A 19,605-nucleotide genomic window follows, 5' to 3' on the forward strand; every position below is an offset into this window, starting at 1 on the left:
CAGATGGCAACCAGGCCACTAGACCTGTCTCAAGAGAGACGAGGAGGAAGAGAAAGGGAAAGAAGGAGGGAGAGAGGAGAGGAGGTGGGGTGGTTGGTGCGGGGCGGAAGGGAGCACCAAAGTGGCTCTGGACGTGAACGTTGTTACAAAAGAGTAAAAACAGAAATGGCAAACAAGGAAGCAAAAATGAAGGAAAGAGGAGATGCAATGAAAAAAAAAAAGAAACTGAAACTCAACTGTGCAGTAGATCTTCGTAGTTTATAGGAAGAAAACCTAATAAAGACAGTCAGCCATGCCCTAACTTTCTCTTCTGTGTAGGTCTCAAATAGTGACAAGGAATGGTGCAGAACCTGGGCCTTGAAGCTCCTCTGAGGGACACTCACAAGGGTGTCCTTGTGGCTGTCAGTAACAATTGGAATTTGATGCATCTGCAAAATAATTCTGAGACCTGGTCCTCAGAATGAGCGTCCCTGATCAGATGACACTCTGCAGATAACTGAATGTGTCTGTCAATAACTGATGTGTTTGTCACCCTATCTACGACAATGTTCTAGTTACTCCTTAAAGGAAGAAGTGACAACCACTTACACAGATACCCAAGGACAGTTAAGTTAGTGCTGGTAACCTAGGACTCTTAGCCAGTGTCTCAGACGAATGGAACAATAAATTTATACGGTGGCAGACACTGTTAAAAATAAGAGAAAGAAAAGGAAACCTACCTCTAATCCCACTCGTCAGATTTAAGCATAAGCATGTATATAGGTGTCATATATCTACAGAGACACTATTTTAACCAAATACATCATTAAATATTAATGTCATTTGGTTGACTTGCTCTTTCTATAAGCATATGAACTCTAGAAGATATGTATAAGAATATTGATGGCAGATTCATTCATAATAGCCTAAATGTCTTTTAAAATGAAATTAATTAGAATAGTCTATTAAAAATGGAACACACCACAGCAACGAGAAGAATGGGCTACTACTGAACACAACAGTGGGACAAATCCCACAGACATTAAGAAGTCAGAAGCAAAAGAAGACACTGAGGCTCTATTCATATCAAGTTTAAGATCACAGGGTAGATACTGACTAGAATTAGAATTAGTAGGTCACGGAGTAGACATGTGTTTAGCTTTAAATGCAGGACAAATATTTTTATATGTTTTCTGGGGGGCAGGGGAAGGGCTACTTTTAAAGTGGACTCTAAAACAGTGCACCAATTTGAATTCTACGTGTCCTGTTGTGGACATGCCCTCTTCTTTCCCTCTTACCAACAGAAAGTGAGTATTCTCATTCTTCCTGATCTTTGCCAGCCTGAGAATGAAACGTTTGCCGATTGCTTACGCTGTGTCTGATGACCAACCATGTTAAACACTTTTTGCTATGCTGCCAGACACTCTTGTTTCTCCTTTTGTAAATTGCACATATATGTCATTGTCCTACTTAGCATTAGCTTTAGGGTAAGGCAAAAAAAAGTGAAACATAACCCAAATAGTCCTTGCACATTCACCGGCCTTGTAAGATAAAAACGCATAGGCATTTATGACCAGAACAAATTTACGTTCTTTGCATAAATTGATACCCTGCTCTATATATTTCAGAAGGAAGCTAACATTTACAGAACATCTATTATTAAGCACATTTACTCTTTAAAATGGCCCTAACCATTTAATTCTTACAGCTTCATTTAATTTCAGAAAAACTATTAAAATGAACTCCACTTTTTGTGTGAGGACACCTAGAAACCGCCATCTAGAAACAAGGAAGTGGGCCCTCGCTGGACCCTGAATCTATTGGCCACTTGACCTTTGACTTTCCAGGCCCCAGAACTGTGATAAATACACAGTGGCTTATACTAAATACACAGTGGCTAATACTAAGTGGCCACTTAGTTTATCGTATTTTATTACTTCAGCCCAAACAGACTGAGAGAGGCAGTGATTCTCCTTTACTTTTTACTTTCCAAACCCTAAGAGGGCTTCTGAATTCTGGAAACATTAGTTACCTTCCAACCCCCAACACAGACCCGCCATTCCACCCCCAAACCAGAGGAGTGTCAGCATCTCTGTGCTACTTAGGAAAGAATGAGAATGTGAAAAATCCATTGTAGCTCATTTCATCCATTTTAGAAATTTTATTTGTATTTTAGTGCCTGTGATGTGTGTTTCAAAATCTGAGCGATGGTTTGATCAATCCAGAGCTAGAATGAGAAAGCAGAGATAGATCCCAGATCTTTTCCTTTTAATAAATGATTACTTTTGGCATCTGAAACTCATATTTTTGGAGGCTTTTTTCAAATAAAAAGACAAAATCACTTATACAAAATTAAGTTCTGAGTATTTTGAGTGTGGAAAGAAATTACTGTAAATTATACATTTAAAAATATTTAAAAAATATATAAAAAAAATAAATTACTTAAACAAGAAAAAAAATATTTAAATACCACAAGCATCACAAAATCCAAACCAAAACAAAAAATTCTGTAATACTTTTATTACTTAATACTTTTATTACTTAATACTTTTATTACATTCCTGACAGCCCTGCATAATTTTCCCTTCACTTTTTGAGTCTATAATGGCAGATTACCTCATCATATAACAAAGATTTTCATAATATATCTTGTCAAGAAAGTACAAAAATGAATCAATCTTTCCTATAGCATGACTGATAGAATTTGGATTTTTATTCATAATTAAGAAAACCATCTGTGAGCTTCGTAGCTCATCATTGGTATCATTACACACACACAAATGTTTAGGATGACAGTCAGTTTGGAGAAACATCTACCAAATTTTTGTCATATATGAATTATAAGATTTCAGAACATTTCCAATTTGTCATTGTTGTTGTTCAGTGTCTAATCTTAAATACGCTTTGAATGATGGCACTAACTACTAACTGATTTTTGTCAAAGGGGTACATTGTGAATTATGTTTTCTTTCTTTCTTTTTCCTGTGGTGGCATTGGAGATGGAACCCAGGACCTCAAACATGGCAAGCATACAATGTACCACCAAGTTACCACCACAGCCTCTATATTATCTTTGTCACTATGAATATTGTTGCCGTATTATAAAGCAATTTCAGTATTTTTCAAATATGTTCTCAGAATGCACTCTTCTTCGTTGATTGGGTAATTAATCTAAGACTCTATTTGTTATTTATGTTAGCAACTTATCTCTCAATAATTTCCCACTTTGGGAATGATCTTTTTTTTTTTTTTTTGTTAGTTAGTTTACTTCTAGGTGTCAGAATAATTCTGTCACCTTTAAGTGCAAATCCATAAAAAATACATTTTATTTTATGCTACAGAAACACAATAGTGAACTGCTGCATCTTCATATGTATTCCCAGTTGGGGAAAACTCTGTTTTGATTAGGTGTCCATAAAAATTAAATCTCCTGGGGCTAGGGGTGTAGCTCAGTGGTAGAGTGTGTGCCTAGCATGCACAAGACCCTGGGTTCGATTCCCAGCACGAAATCAATAAATAAATTAAATAATCCTCTGTTAGAATTGATTGGAAAGAATTTTTCACAGACTAGCTTCTGGATTCATCCATTTCAAACTTTCTCTTCTACTAGAGTCTGTGAAATATTCAATTGTGATATAAGATGTAGATGGGTCACTCTGTGGAATAATACCAGGTAAGTTTCCATAGTGAGTGCATGGAATTTTGATGAAAACCATTCCTACAACAGAATGCATTGAAATCTTTACCCATACAAGTGACTAGGAATCACATAAATAAATACCACTAAACCCAAAATAATATGTCTCCAATTCCACTTGCCTAATCCAGCACCCCAAAGTGCCTGCAGCTATTCTGATACCACCTGATAGATGTTAGAGTAGAAAAAGACAGCAGTCTAGCATGTGTGAGCCACTGGGTTTGATTCTCAGCACCACATATAAATAAGTAAATAAATAAAATAAAGGTTCATCAACAACAACAACAACAACAACAAATTTGAGAAAAAAAAACTCAGATATGTGTGATTCATTTTGCTCATGCACAAATGCTTATTTTGCATATACTATGAGTTAGGCATCATTTCCTCAACCAGGAATAAAGCAATGTATAAGACACAAATATCTTTGGCCTCAGAAATTTTATATCCTGGGGCTAATGAGACAGAAAGTAAACTAGTGTTCCCTATTGAGTGGCCAGATTTTTAGTACCACATTAGTGTTCCAATGGAAATTTGCATTTAAACTTTTTCATCTCTTGTTAAATATTCCTGTGTTAACATAATTTCAAACATCAGGCATTTGGGGAACCACTTCAGATGGGGAAGAAGCCCTTTGCCCATTCCTTGGATTCTTCCACTCTTATTTATTCACTAAACTGACCCTGGCCTCTACAAATCACACTGGCCATTGTCCAGTCCTTGGACCTCCATTTGGAACTATATCATTATTCTTAAAGCTTCTAGAATAGTCTCTGGTTTCTTGTCCAGGCCTCTGGATAGCCATTTTAAACTGGTTGCATCTACTTCACTCTTTTCAAAAAGTCCTAGGCTGAGTACGGCCACAGTCGTACCTGTTCCTAACATGTTAATTTACCTGATCATTTTCAAACTATCCTGGATGGTGACAATGCCTTGCTCCAAGTTCAGTGCTGAACTGTTTCACAGTTTGGTCATTTACACTGAAGAAGTGCTAAGTCATATCAAAATACAGTTTCTCACCTTTTCATAGCCCCCAGTAGTTCATGCTACATTTGTTCTTCATATAGACATTTTTTTCATCTTCATTATTAGTTCTATTTAGAAGTTCTCAGTTATTGAGAACTTCTATTTAAGAATCTGTTATGTGCAAGTAACAGGCACTGAAACTGGCCTAAGATCAGATCACGTATGGCTCATAAAACTGAAGTCCAGAGGAATGTCAAGCTTCAAGGATGGTGGGGTTGGGGAATTAGACCCCCAACTACTTCAGTTCTCCTCACTCTCTCCTCTTCCTACTTACAGCTTTATCCTCGGCCCAGTAGTAGGACAGCTGTAGCAGTTGACCTCACAGCCAGGAACAGCAAAGTCCAGAGAGACTCTTCCTGTGGCATCTCTGAGAAACCAGAAACTTTTTCCCAGCACCTCGTTTGCCTGAGCTATCACATGATCATTTCGGAACCAACCACCAGTGTGGGCTGAGATGACTGAAGCAGTCCCCTCTAGGGCAGAGACAGGTGGGGGGCAGGGTTTGGGGAGGGTTCCCCACAGGCACAGGAGCTTCCTTGGGGAGGAATGCCAGACGTAATCAGAGTCTGTATAAGAAGGAGAAGTGGGAACAGATGTAGGAGATGCAAATGAAAATAACCTCCTTCTATTTCAGAAGTCATTCTGGTTGCCTTAATGATGTTTTAGTAATTTCTGAACTTACTTCTCCATGTTCCAAGTAATACGCGACCAGGGTCATACTTGCCGACTAATGACCATTAAAAAAAAAATTTAAATTATGTTCAGTATCTTCTGTCTCAGAAAACAAGGCTTGATTTACAGGACTAAAATAAATAATTTTTTAAGCTAAAGGAGTTAAAGTTTAGTTATTAAAAATAGCCCCCAGACCTTAGCTGCTAGAAAAGATTAGAGGGATTTTGCAAAGTATGCTTTTGGAGAAAGAAAACTTTCCCAATTCTACCAAAAGCTTACATGATACGGGCTTTGGTTGTTTGCTGTGTTCATTTTTTGCAGTGCTGGGGATCCAACCCAGGACTTTGCATGGACTAGACAACTCTACCACTGAGCTCCTCTATCCTCAGCGGAGGGTCGTTGGTAACCTGAGCCTTGGGGTGTCCCAAGCTGCTGGGGAGCTCTCCCAGAGTCTCTCATTCTCTGCTTTCTACCTTCAGGAACATTTTCTTTCTTGATTTGAACTTCGGGTGGCTCCCACACATTAAAGGAGATTTGACTTTCTCCTTCTTGAGGTAAGGCCGAAACAGGGTGTAAAGAAACCCTTAACTTTGTAAAAATGGCCCCTTTTTTTTTCTTTCTCCAGAGTATTATGAAAATTAGTGTTCTCAAAACATTTTCCAAAACGATCCCTTGAGATGCCAAGAAAAACGGTCTGCTCTGGCAGGTTTTCAGCAAGAGTTTTTCCCTGGAGAGAAGGAGGAAAGAAAAGTCAAGCACAGATTTCTAGTATTTTTCAGAATTTTTGGAATTAAAAAACATATGCACATCTAGAAGTTATGTTGGCTAGTTCATGAATTGCACTTGCCTTAACTCTCCCAGAGTGGCTGGTTATATTGACTTACGCAGAGTGCCTCCCTGGGAAAGGTTAGCACATCAGAGTTTGTTAAAAGTGACAAAAGTGATAAACTAGGTTTGCATTTATTCTATCATTACTGAGGATACTTTTTAACATCGTTCTGATGTGCTAATAGTCCTTCCTGAGGAAATTTATGCAAACAAACAAACTATTAATTAAATCAAGAGCAGCAGTCCCCACAGAGATCCACTATGCAGATTTGCTGATCTGGATGGACTTGAGCCAGGCAGTGGCCTTTGGCTGCAAGGGAGGCTATCAGGGGCTGCTTTGTGCACACCTGTATACCTTCCAATACAGAGAACACAGGCACGGTGTCCACTCACCCTGTGGAGTCTCAAAGGCCTCTCCATCTTGATGCAGAGGCCAGGGGAGGGACCCTGAATGCATTTTTCTAACTCATCTGCTGGATCTACATGACTAACTCAGGAAGGCAATGTAGAGTTTTCCAAAGACCTTATGAATTCCTTTATTTTTTATTTTTTTTATATTTATTTTTATGTGGTGCTGAGGCAAGCACTCTGCCACTGAGCCACAATTCCAACCCCAAGACCTTACGAACTCCTCATTTGTTGTAAGAGTCCTTCCTTGTACGGTGTAGAACTTTCTAGCGAGGTAGAAAGGTTTTTATTGCATTGAAAGACCAACCACCCAAAGATTCCTGGAACATGTCACAACTTCAGTCTTGGTTAGCTGAGTGCATTTCACCCGGGGACCCCTTGTGATCATATGAGTACCATTTATAAGCATGGTGTGATCATTGATGTTAATTAATGTTAATTCTGGACCAAGTTGGGCCTGACAATATGTGTGCTGATGCTCGGGTCATGTGGCGAGGGACCAACGATTCCTTGGTCTCAGGTGTGCTCCAGTTTTCTCCTCAGTCCAAATCAGCCCTGGCTCTCCTGACGCTTTATTGCCCTGGCAGTTTCCATCTCGCTGGCTGCCTGATCTTCCCGTTGGGTGACTTTCAGCAGCACAGCTGCTGACAGACATGGTGTTGCCATTCCTCCCCCCCATCCCCCGCCCTTAGCTCTAGGTCCCCCACCCCCACCCCCAGAGTGATCCTGCTTCTTTTTTTTTCCTTTTAATTGTTCAGATCAGTCTTTTCCTCCCTTTCACCCCTAGAACCTCATTGAGTGTCTCATGTGAACTTTGTGAAATGTTTCCCATGCAAAACTTGGCTGTCAAGTCCCGGGCATGACCCCTGTGCAAAGTTCTATATCTCTGTTTCTTGTTATTCCATCCCCACCATGATCCAGCCAAACAAGTAGATGCCAATGGGCTCCTTCCTATTTCTATAGGAGCAGGATGATAAAAATGCCATGGGAACTGTTATAGTTTGGATCCTGCATGTCCTCCAAGTGCCCATTAGTTAAACGCTCGGTCACCAGGTCGTGGTGCTATGGGAAGGTGGTGAAACCTTTCACTGGGAGGTGGGGCCTAGTGGAAGGAGGGTAAGTCATTGTGGGATGTGCTTTTGAAGGGAACACTGGCCCCTTCCTGTCTCTCTATTCTTGGCCATGTGAAGTGAACAGGCCTCGTCTGCCACACACTCCCACCATGAAGTACTGTGCTATGATGGGCCCAAAGCAACAGGACCAAGTAACCATGTCCTGAAATTTCTGAAATAGACCTCTTCTCCTTTTAGGTTGTTTATCTCTAGTGTTTTGTCACAGTGATGTAAAGCTGACTTACAGAGATTTTCCCAGCTATCTTATTAGCTCCGGGAAGCTTAAGATGCCACCACAGGAGATATAGCACTTGGACCCACTTTAGGTATGTTCTCTAGTTGCAATGAATCTTTTCAAGAAGGCTCATTTTAGAGTATGAGTCACCAGGCCTTCTAAGTTGAAGTCCTATAGAGATAAGGGATGTTAGGAGAGTGCTATGGTTTAAGTTATGAAGCAATGCTAGAATGGGAATCAGATTGGGGGAGGTGGAAGGCACAGGAGGGCAGGATATGCTCTCCATGACAAGCCTCATCTACTTCCTACCTTTGCTGAGGGCCAGATCACTGTTGAAATGTTGGTATTCAGGATTGAGACTCAGGCAGGGGCGACTCACTCAGGGCCCGGACTGACCTCAAGAAACAGGGCCTAGATAATTATTTTGCAGAAACTAAGATAAGATGCTTAGTTTCTGCAAAATAATCTCTTACCCCAGCATAAAAAAATATATATATCTGGGCTCTGTGATTTGGGGGTCTTGTTTTACTTCGATTATCTTCATTGAACTAACGAGCTGTTTCTTGGAACTGAGTAAGTATGTCACTGAGCAGCCTGGCTGCTTTACTGAAGAATCACAGAGGAATGACATGACAAGTCTTTTGTTCTTGTATAACCCCAGGCTTGAGAAACCAGTTTCTCTTAATGTGCAAGCAGGGCCTCTGGGAATATGGGCTAATCCTAATTTTTTTATCTTAAAGTGGGAATAATAGAAACTCCTAGCTTGCAGAGGTCTTGAAGGATGAATAATACACACGAAGGGCATACACAATGCCTGGTAAACATTAGGCATTCAATAGATGCCAGCTGCTGTTTTGAATATTAGTATTAGGCCGGTAGACTCGTTATTTGATAACCAGTGTCTTGACAATCAGGAAGACTACAACATATTCCCATTGTGCCTAATTTAGCCCCCGAGAGTGGCATCCAGCAAAGAAGACACATCTGCAGCCTTCCTTACCTGGCTGCATGCAAGCATCGGGGACAGGAGGAGAAAGGCTCCTCTCTTCAGTGTCCTGCAAACCATTATTGCACACATGGAGAGCAGCACCCATGTTAAGAATAGCCTTCTGGGGAAGGAGGAAGGGCTAGGAAATTTGGAGGACTCCGAGTCTCACCGATCTCCAGCCTACCACTCTCAGAAAAATGATTTGTGTCCCCAGTGCACACAAGGAAGTGTATGGCCTCAGTACCTGTGCATGCACACACACACACTCTCCCATGCTCACAGAGGCCACACACACATACACTCACAGGCCAGAACACGATGGCCTGGACGTATTTTTTCTTGTCTTCCTTCTCGTCTCCTGTATCCTTTTCAGCCCATTCGGGCATAATTATTATTGCTCTGCTGGCTTGGTTCTGCAGCTCTCTAGAGTGGAGCAGATGTCGACAGCTCTGAGAGATCCCATGCTATTACACAGCAGAACAAATGAGGATGTCAAAAAAGGCTCTTCAGTCTAACAAGAAAACAGAGGAAAGAGACAAAAAGAATAAAGCCTTTGGAGACCTGCAGACTCGCTCTGATTAGATCTTATGCTAACATGATGCCCACTCTGCGTACTAACAGTGATTTAATATGTTTAAATGATACTGGGGAAATATGTCTTGGGGAAAAAAAAAAGAAGAGAATTTCTTCCGTGGCAGGCATGATTAAGATGGTTCCCGATGGCAGCCTGGGACTGTCGGCTACTGTCGCAAGCATGTTCGCTTATGATGTCTGGTGTCGTCTCATTACACTGGGCAGCCCTGATTTCTCCATCACCGAGTGAGTGGTAGGAGCCATTCTGATGGATTCTGTAGCTGGGTGCAGAATGGAAAGTCAGCCAAATTGCTGGTCATTGTTTCTTCCCTTAATGGGGGAAGCTAAAATGTTAAAACAGTTTATAAATGGGTCCACAGATCCACGGATCTTAATTATCCAAAATGAAGAAAGAATATACTCCAGAATTTTGGAAGGGGGTCAGAAGGAGATCTCTAAGCAATCAAAATGGACAGACCAAAGTCCACGTATTATAGATCACAGGAAGTCATTTACGGATGGAATATGTCCTCAGCTCCTTGCTCTGAACCTGTTTACTCATCTTCTGCTTCTAATTCTGATTTTTCATGTCACAGTTTTCTCTTTTACCAGACCATGGCAAAACAGAGGAAACTATTTAGAAAGCCCGGCTCTGGGAAGAGGAAGATGGAACCAATTGCTGTCGGGTGTAGGTTCAATCCTGACAGTATTAAAAGTTGGGTCAGATAAGGTGACTGAAAGAGAGAAGACAGACACACCACAGTGAAGTTGAGAGTGTTTTTTGTTTGCTTTTCCTGTAGGTTCCTTTACTCCTTCCACAGTGGGTCTGGGACAGCAGTTGTTATGTGAGCGGAGAAAGAGCCCATACTTCACAGATCCCTGAAAAATGAAAGTTAAAAGCACAGACTCCAAAAAACCCCAAACCCAAACCAAACCAAACCAAACCACTTCCTGGAGAAAAGCAGATGATCACGGTTCATCTCTGAAATACAATGCATTGAAAACCACGATGATTTCCTTTGTGCCTAAAAATGTCCAGACTCTCTCTGGTCTGGATGTCAGCACAGAACCCCTCTGTGGAATGAGGAGGCAGAAGTTACCTGGTCCAGTGTTTGTTCGGACAACTTTTCAATCTGCCTATGCTCAAGGCCACCTAGTCCTGGGGCCCCATTCCCTGCTGAGATGTCAGTTCACTGTCAGAGTGCTCTAATGATTAGAAAGTCCAGGCTAGTTGCAATCCAAACATGCTTCTTTATATTTCACCCCATTGGCCACGGCTCCGGCCTCCTGGCCCCCCAGGGAGAGATGATCTAAGCTTGTTACACATATGAAGACAGGGATCATAACACCGCCCCCCTTCTACCGGCCCCCGTGGGCATCATCTTGGAGTACAAAAGGTTTGTCACCTCTCTTGTATTCTGCGGCCACATGTCCATTATACTCCAAGCTTATAGAGCACTCGTGATTCATTTTAAGCTTATAATCAGCCGAAACATCTCTATTATTTTCACCCAGGCTACTATCAAGCCCAACTCCCCCATCTGCTGCTTATTCCATCCTATTTGCTTGTTTATTTTAACCAAGTGTAAGACTTTACATTTATCCCCATTAAGCATAATCTTGTTAGATCTGGTCCATTGTTTCAGTCTGTCAAATCTTTTTTGTATTGCAATTCTGCTGTCCAATGTATTAGCTATCCCTTCCAGCTTTGTGTCACCCACAAATTTTATCACCAGGCTATCACTGTCTTCATCCAAGACATTAATAAAAATGCTTAACAAGGCAAGACGGAGGCCAGAAACTCGTGGTGTGAAAGATCCTTTATCGAAATCAGCGTCAATCCATTAATTAGGACTCTGCATCCAATCAGTTGCTCATCTACCTGACTTGGCTGCCTTTAGTCCTTGTCATGGATATATCTCATCCTCAGGGATTCAGATTGTATCTGTCAAATGCATTGCTGCAATCCGAGTGCACTGTGTCTACACAACACCTGGAAAACCAGTCTAGCAACTCCCTCAAAAAGAAGTATGATGGGTCTGGATGGTATACCCACTCCTTGCCTTGCACCTGGAGATAATCTCCAGTTCACCCAACAAAAGATCATTCAAACTGCCTGACCTTTATATAAAGGTCAAGATTTTCATGCAGCTATATTAGTAGCACAATTCACAACAGTCAAGATATGGAACCAGCCTAGGAACCCATCAACAGATGAATAGATAAATAAAATGTGGTATATGTACACAACATAGTACTCAGCTCCCTCTAATAATGAAGAATGAAATCATGGTGTTTTGCTGGTAAAAAGACAAAACTGAGAACATCATCGTAAGTGAAATAAGCCAGACCCCAAAAGTCAAGGGTCGAATGTTTTCTCTCATAAGGAAGAAAAGAAGAGGGGGGCAGATCCCAAGAAATATCAGTGAAGTAGTGGAAAGGATTCAGGGGGAGGGAGGAGGGACAGGAAAAGGACCAAGGGTGGAATGAAACTGACCAGACTTTCCTATGAACATATGAATAACCATAATGAGTTTTACCTTTATGTGTATCCATAGTGCACTAATTAAAAAATATAAATAAATAGAAGATCAATAGAGTAGAGGGAAGGGAACAAAGGAAGGGTGTAGGGAAGGGGAAGGGGAAGTACTGAGGACTGACTTGGAGCAAATTATATTCTAAGCTTGTATTGTTATGTCAAAATGAACACCAATATTATGTGTGACTATAATGAATGAATTAAAAATATAAATATCAAAATACAAATTGTTATGGTTTAGATATGAGACATCCCTCCAAAGCACGTGTATGAGACAATGTAAGAAAGCTTAGAGGTGAAATGACTGGGTTAAGAGAGTTTTAGCCTAATCGTGCATTAATTCTCCAACAGGGACTAACTGGGTGGTAACCATAGGCAACTAGGGTGAGACTGGAGTAGGTGGGTCATGAGGGTGTGACTTTGAGAGGTATATATTTTGTCCTTAGTGAGAAAACTCTCTGCTTCTGCTTCCAGTTCTGCTTCTCTCTGCTTCCTGGTGACCACCCTTCTCTACCACACTTTTCTGCCATGCTGTTCTGCACATCTTGGGCACAGAGCAATGGAGTTGGCTGTCAATGGAGTGAGCCCTCTGAAACTGTGAGATCAAAATAAACTTTTCTTCCTCTAAAATTGTTCTTGTCAGGTCTTTTGGTCATGGCATTAAAAAAAAAAAAGTAGGCTAAAACAAAAATAACCGGGGCTGGGGATGCGGCTCAAGTGGTAGCGCACTCGCCTGGCATGTGCGCGGCCCGGGTTCGATCCTCAGCACCACATACAAACAACGATGTTGTGTCTGCCGAAAACTAAAAAATAAACATTAAAAAAAAAAAGAAAAAAAAGCTGGTTAAAACAAAAATACCCCCCCCCAAAAAAAATCCAGATTTTTCCTCATTTTTGCATAGCTAGGCCTCCAGCACATTTCCTCAAGGCCTCAGATCCTCAATGTAGATAAGAGCGTCCAGGACATATCTTGTATGGCTGGGACTCTGGGCCCCAAGGGTTCATCTAAGGCCTCCTTTGCCTTAGGCTTCCACTTTCTGTTACCAATACCCATGGGAACCTCATCTTCCCTGGTTTAGAGTCACCACCAAAGGAGCATAAATTCTGGAAAAAATCTGTTTTCTTTCCAATGTCTTTTGCTAAGGCAATAACAATATTGATAATATGAAACAAACCCACTGTTTTGCCTTGTGCCAAACAGATCTAAAAATTCTCTTTTTGTTTTGTCTTAAAAGACCAAGAGCCTCTCATTGGTCCTGGGAACGGTATCAACAGTGGGATAGAGGGACCAATACAAGCCAGCTGTCAATGTCTGTTCCTAACTGTCCCCCAACCCCATCTCACACCCTCAGGTACTGAGCTATAACATTCAACCACCACTGGAGAGAAACAAGGTTTAAGAACTTGGGATTCCAAGTCTATCTACTTCCACCAATGCTATGTGTTTGAGAGAACAGTAGGAGCCAACTCAGGGAGTAGGTGCAAATATCCCCTGCAAAAAAACGCATGACCAAACACAGAAAGTCAAGGGTCAAATGTTTACTCTCATATGCAGAAGCTAGAGAGGGGGGGGGAACAAAAGGAATAAAAAGGGGATCTCACAAAAATAGAAGGGAGACCAACAGAGTAGAGGAAGGGGGTCAAGAGGGAAAGAGGAGGGGAGGGCCTGGGAAATACTGGGGAAAGTACAAAATCATGCTACATCCATGTAAGAATAGTCCACAATGAATCCCACATTTATATATAAAATTATAATGCACTAATTAAGAAATCACAAAAGAAGGCAGATAGTAGAGTAGAAGAGGGGTGAGGGAGGTGAATAACTGGGGAATGAGAGTAATCTCAGTATGTTATATGCATGTGTGAATATGTCACATTGAATCCCACTATTAGGTAAATTAAAATGCACCAATTAAAAAAAGAAACAATGGCTTTAAGAGTACCTTGCCCAGTCCTGACACATGGTCAGGGTTGAATATTAGCATCTTCTGGTCTATTAGCATCTTTTGGGTTTTACTTTGGTCTCCTTGCCATTTGGTTCTGCTTGACACCAGTCCCTTTTCTTCCCCGCCTCAGCCCATGTTAGCTCTTTTCCAAACTTCAATTTTCTGTTTGCTTCTCATGGATTGGCTGCCCTACCCTTACTTTGACAAAACTTTATGAAAGGAGAGGAAATTTTGAAAGGAAATCCCTTGTTGAAGACGTTAGGAAATACATACCAAATCTGGTTGCAAATCCTGACCCCATCTGGCAGGGCCCAGGTCTCCTTTATGACAAGTCCTAGTGAATAGAGGATAAATCCTCTGGATTTTCCCATAAATCTCAAAAGCAATACTATTTGGGTTCATAATCTGGCTTCTTTATTTTTTTAACCTTATGATGCTGAGCAAGTCAATTGACCTCTCTGAGTCTCAGTTTCCTCAGCTAAAAGGTGGGCATAATAATTTAGGGCTGTTGGGAGAAAAGGCTGCTTAGCATCATGCTTACTAAGTAGTATATGCTCCATAAATGGTAGTTGTTATAAGCATCATCATCCTTTTCCACTTTACCTTCCCTGATAATATCCATTTTCTTAGTAGAATCCCTTGGCTGTCACCCCTCTTTCCTTCTTGTGTTTATGTGCATTCAATTTCTGAATTCAATAGTGAGGTTCCAAGAAACCACATGGATCATTCTACATCACATCCTCTCTTCTTTAAGAAATGACCTTCAAACTACAAACTGTAAAACATGGTGAGATGATAGTTCCTAGATCACTACAAATCAAGACAGTTGTCAATCATCCTGTTTGGACTCCAGTTTTAGATCTCGTGCACCTCCTTTGTCTGTCTTCCTAGTGTTCTTCTGAAAGCTGTCGGGAGCCATGTGTTTACATGCTATCTTCATATTTTACCACAAGTTACTTGAGGGAAAGTCTGCATGTTATTTATAAGCATTTTTTTTCTATCTTCAGGATTAATTAATTAATCACTTCTCATACTGACTGAATTTCGGCTGTGTGACAAGCACTGACATACAGAAACCAGTAAGATATAATCCCTGCCTTCAAGAAGCTAAATTATATGCACCTGCCATGTGCAAGGACCTAGGTTCAATCTCCAGCAGTACCAATAAATAAATAAGTAAAAGAGGCTCAGTCAGGGGAGAGTTCTGTTTCTGGCAGCAAGGGAAAAATTGTAAGCAGATTTTCATTTCTATGGTGTATTTGCATAACACAAAAATCATACAGAATGTATTTTCTGACTTCTTTGGAATTTAGTTGGAAAGCCAATAACAAAAATATCTCTGGAAAATATTAAAATATATAAAAATGGGAAAATTAAGTAATATACTTCTAAAAAAGAAATCTCACGGCAAATTAGATAATTTTCAACTTAACAAAAACAAGCACATGATGTCAAAATTTGTAAGATACTTTTACCTTAAGTAAAAAAAAAAAATAGTAAGGGAAACGTAAAGTGGGTAGAAGGGAGGAAATAACAAAAGCAAGAGTAAAAATCAATGAAATAGAAAACAGAGAAAATTGGGCTGGGATTGTGGCTCAGCGGTAGCGTGCTCTCCTAGCACGGGCGAGACCCGGGTTCGATTCTCAGCACCACATTAAAAAAAAAAATTAAAAGGCATTGTGTTGTGTCCATCTACAAAAAAGATTCTCTCTCTCTCTCCTTTAAAAAGGAAAGAAAACAGAGAAAATCGGCAGACCCAAAATGATTTTTTTAAAGATCAGCAAAATTAGACTGAGCAAGGAAGAGAGAGAGTGAGTGGTGGCAGGGGGTGTGAGCTATCCATATGAAAAATAGAAGAAAGGATAGTCTCACAAAATTTACAAACATTAAATGATAATAATGGGATATCATAAACAACTTTAGGCCGCCATGTTTGACAATGTAGATGAAATGAATAAATCACTTGAAAAATAGGAGAATTCAAGACTGACAAAAGACAAAATAAATGGCCGAATACCTGTCAAAGAAACTGAATTCACAAAATTCTTTTCAAGAAGAACTATTCTAACTAGAATAGCCTTAATGGTGTCTTCTAGCCAAAACATCAGGAAGAAATCATACCAACCTTAAACAATAATACAGGAACAGAGGAGGGGCCACCTGTCAACCTTTTCAGGGATGTTCATAATAACACCTAACAAATACACTACAAGGAAAAGGCAGACAGTATTCCTCATGTACAGAAATGCAAAAAATTCTTAACAAACCATAGTCCATCAAATCCATCAGCATATAAAGAGTATGATATACATCATGACCAATTGGGGTTTGTCACAAATAATGCAAGTTTGGTTAAAATAGCAGAAAAACAGTCAATGTAATTCATCCTCATAAGTGAATAAAGGAAAAAATATAAATATTTCAGAAGATCCGGCAAGAGTTTGAAATATTTCAGCACCATTCCATGATAGAACCTCTTGGCTGACTTGGAATAGAAATTCTTCAATCTGATCAAAGGAACCTGTAAGAAACCTATACCTAACATCATAATTAATGGTAAAATATGGAATACTGTTCCTCTCAGGTCAGAAACAAAGTAAGGATCGCTAGTCTCATTCTTCTTTCCACCATTGCACTTGAAGTCTTGCCACTAGACCAAAAGAGATATAAACATCACAAAAGGCTGGGATAGAAGGAATAAAATCATCCTTCATTACAATGACATGATTTACATGTAAAATATTCAAAGGAATTTACCTACCCCATTCTACTAAATCTGATAAATAAATTTATCAATTTTAATATAAATCCAATATGAACATTTTTAATTTAATTTTATATAGAATTAGCAAACAATTGTAAAAAGAAACTAAAAATCAATACTATTTACAATAGTATCTGTATCATAAAGTACTTACAAATCATTGTTTTTAAAAAATCTACTACATGTTTCTGCACTTACAATTATAAAATATTACTGAGAGCAATTGAGGAAGACCTAATAAATGGAGAAAGATTCCGCGCTTATGGGGTGGTAGAATCAATACCGCCTACAGATTAAATGCAGTTCCAACCAAATTTCCTGTTCTTTCCTCCCTCCCTCCTTTTCTCTTTCCTTCCTTCCTTCCTTCCTTCCTTCCTTCCTTCCTTCCTTCCATCTTTCTTTTTAATGCAGAAATTTAAGATTTGATAATTGGAAGACTTACATGCTCTGTTTTTAGGTCTCACTTTAATCTCTAGCTTTTTTTCTCTAACTTGTTTTTTTCTTAACCATTTCTTATATATGCTAGTCTTAATTTATCAATTTCTAAGATAGTGTTTTATTAGTGTAAAGATAAACAAATAGGTCAATGAAATATGAAAAAAAAACAAAACCCAAACATTATCACAATCAAATGATCTTTAAGGAAAACCAACGTGGAAGGAACATTCTGTCCAACAAATGGTGCTGCAATCTACTCAATAACAAGGAATGTACATGAGTCCATGCAATATTATATAGTAGATTGAAAGAAGCCAGATGGTCAATACATAATGGTATGTATTATGTATTAACCATTAACCATTCAAATAATATGAAGTCCAAGAACAGGCAAAACTTGACTGTGGGTATCAAAATCAGAATAGTGATTGCCTTAGACAGAAGAGAATGTTGACCAGGACAAGGCACAAAGACATTTTCTTTCCCTTTTTTTTTTTTTTTTGTGGTACCAGGGATTGAACTCACAGGCACTCAACCACTGAGCCACATCCCTGGCCCTATTTTGGGCTTTATTTAAAGACAGGATCTCACTGAGTGGCTTAGAGCCTCACCATTGTGCTGGCTTTGAACACACTATCCTCCTGCCTCAGTCTCTCAAGCCGCTGGGATTACAGTCGTGCGCCACCACGCCCAGCTGGTATTTTCTAGTCTGATGGAAATGTTGGATGTCTTGTTTGAAGTGTTCATGTTTACCCAAACTCACTGAATGGCATATGTGAGGTCTGTGCACTTTGCTGAATGTTATTACACCTCCATTAACTTTTGTTTTAAAAGCAAGGAGGGAGGTAAGGGGGAAGAAAACACATGAGGAGGAAGTATCATGCAATACTGTAAGTGGGATGCCAGAGTCATACACATCAGCTGATTGTCAAAAAGTGTGCTTTAGCCTGGATTTATCTGTATGACAGTTATACTTCCCTGTCTCTTCTGGATTCTCTTGTCAACTTGATCTGAGAGCATCTCATCGCCCAGGGGGATGACTGGGCCTGTGATACCATAAAATAATTCTGGGTCTGTCCTGACCTTTGACCCTTGGACCTAGGGTAAGGAGAGATCCCTTGAATGTAAGAGGAATGGGGGACAGTCCAGAACCCACAAGCTGCTGCTGACTACGTGTGGTTTCCTGACAACTTTCTTGGTGTTCACCCAACAATCCATCAGGGCTCTAAAGATGCCAGGTTTGTGAGTGAATCTCTCCAGCACCAAATAGTCTCACAGCCTTTTAAAATAAAAAATGTCCAATTTAACACTGAAATTCAGTCCATTCAAATCTGTTGAAAAATCTGGCTATTTGCAAACAAAGAAAAGAGTGTATTGCCCCAACATTACACATCAAAATAAGTCCAGAGTTATAAAAGAGCAAATTTTCAATGAACCAAAACTTGAAAAATATTGAGATGAATATTTGTTAGAGCTCTGGATGGGAAAGAATTTTCTGAACAGATTAGAATAGCAGATTCCTTAATGAGAATATAAAGTTGAAGTACATCAAATGGTAGGTTAGTAAGATATTAAATTTCCTCTGTTGTGCAGTTTGGGGTATAAGGTATATCACACTCATAAATAAAAACATTGCATTGCTAATCACGAAGCTGGCTGAATAGGGTGTGCCACATTTAACACATGATCAATAAAGCCACATAAAAATAAACAAAGCATAACAACTCTTGCTTTTAGGAAAAATCAGATCCTGGGAGTCACAGGCCTTCTTTAACCCTTCTTAAATCACAGGATCTTGATTGTAACAAAGACAGGCTATGCCATCTGTGAAGGCCGGAGCCAGTGAGGAACACAGGGGTTGATCTATTAGACAGACAGTGGCAGCCGTGTTCCCAGAGAAACAGTTTTCTGCACCTTTTGTAGATGGCTAATCTAATCCACGTTAAGATACCACCTTTACATAGAATCCTTAACTGGAAAAGCAGGAAATACTGAAAAATGATAGAGTGGGGCTGGTGGTTGTTTTGTTATTGCTATTGTTTGCCCTTAAAGCTAAGGAGACTGTCAGAACTGATATAAAAGCCGAGAGTATAAGCTTTTGAGTCAGAATAGCTAAGTTTAATTCTAGTTATTCGGTTGTCCAGCTGCATGGTTTGGTGCCTCTGTGCCTTGGTTTTCTAGTCTGTTAGACTTAGTTTCAAACACACAGGTTTGCATGGAGAACAAAGGAGGAAAATACACAAGTGTATGCAAGCATTTAGCATTGTGACCGCCACAGAGTGTGTGCTCAGTGAATGACAACTGAAAACACCAAACAAGTAGCTGCTACCATGATCATTGTTTTCACCAGGATGTTTTTCCTAACAATAACAGGCCAGTGGCATTTTAAAATATATTGGC

The 19,605-nt window shown here is 39.9% G+C and overlaps 1 non-coding gene across 1 annotated transcript; it reads left to right on the forward strand.

The window, feature by feature from the left end:
* The first annotated feature begins 3,419 nt into the window (after positions 1–3,419).
* Positions 3,420–3,491, forward strand: Trnaa-agc (transfer RNA alanine (anticodon AGC)). Its single transcript has one exon. It is a non-coding gene; the product is annotated as a tRNA-Ala (tRNA).
* The last annotated feature ends 16,114 nt before the right edge of the window (positions 3,492–19,605 follow it).

This window comes from Marmota monax, unplaced genomic scaffold (assembly GCF_021218885.2).
Source record: "Marmota monax isolate L192 unplaced genomic scaffold, Marmota_monax_Labrador192_F-V1.1 WCK01_AAM20220418_F8-fsc00087, whole genome shotgun sequence".
Taxonomy (NCBI): domain Eukaryota; kingdom Metazoa; phylum Chordata; class Mammalia; order Rodentia; family Sciuridae; genus Marmota; species Marmota monax.